Source organism: Apus apus, chromosome Z (genome assembly GCF_020740795.1).
Source record: "Apus apus isolate bApuApu2 chromosome Z, bApuApu2.pri.cur, whole genome shotgun sequence".
Classification (NCBI taxonomy): domain Eukaryota; kingdom Metazoa; phylum Chordata; class Aves; order Apodiformes; family Apodidae; genus Apus; species Apus apus.
Genome location: NC_067312.1, coordinates 67,424,520 through 67,425,591, shown reverse-complemented (window position 1 = coordinate 67,425,591; position 1,072 = coordinate 67,424,520).

The following is a 1,072-nucleotide window of genomic DNA, read 5'->3' as shown; positions in this document are numbered from 1 at the left end:
CACGGTGCTACCAAGTCTGACTGCCGAAGATGTCTATTCAGGAGATTTCAGAAAGTTAGTAGAATTAATTGCTCAAATGCATTGAGATCAAACCACAAGATTTCTTCTAAAACCCAGGGAAATACCGCTGTTTAAAAGGGTGGGTTAATGTGTAATTTTAAAGACACTGTTTCCTGCTGCAGTCCTGGTACTACCCAAGTAGTGGTGTCCAAGGCAAAGTGCTTCTCTTGAGGGTGCAGTGCAGACAAACGTGCCTGGTTTCAACATGTGAGTATCACAGTAGTAACCTGTAGCATTGACGTGGGACTGTGGCCAGGTGTCTCAGGGCGTGCTAGGAAGTCTTTCCCTCCTTTCGCAGAGGGATTAATCCACCCCGTACCTCTGCCGTGGGGGACCGATTTGGAGAGCAAGACTGCAGGCAACATAGCCTCGTGTGCTGCCTGTTGAACCACGCAACCTCCCCGCACCGGCCAGCGCAGCCAGCCAGGAGCATCGTGCGGAGGTAACGGGGATTTACGTTCCTGGGCTCTTTGTTACCCAGCACAACCGTTGCTTTCCAGTTACCACGGTTGAAAGCATCGCAGAAAATGCACTCTTAAAGTGACGGGAGAGAGGCACAGGCAAACTGTGATTTCTGCCTCACCTTGTGGCATAAATTATTACTGCACGCAGGCTGTTATTTAAGTGGGTCTCTGTGACAAAAGCCCTGTGCAGGATTGTTTGCTGGGTCCGTGCTCTGCCGGGGGTTGTTGATGGAAGGCACTTAGCAGCAGTGGAGTGTTTTCACAGGGGATTTGGAGCTGATCGGCCACTTCCTCCGCCGATGCGTAACTTTCCCGGCTGGTGGACGGGAGCGCAGAGCCCCGGCTTGCTGCTTCTGAGACGTGCAGCCTGTCGTTCCGCGGCACAACACGCTGTAAGGCGCTGAGGGGCTTTCGGAGGGCTGGGGCGGGGGGCGGGAGGGGATGTGTTTTCTCACGCCTGGTCTCGACCAGTGCGGCTGAGTTTGCAGACGGGGAGCGACGTGTCCCTTCTCCCCAGCCCGCCCTCTCCCTCCTCCCTAGATGGGGAC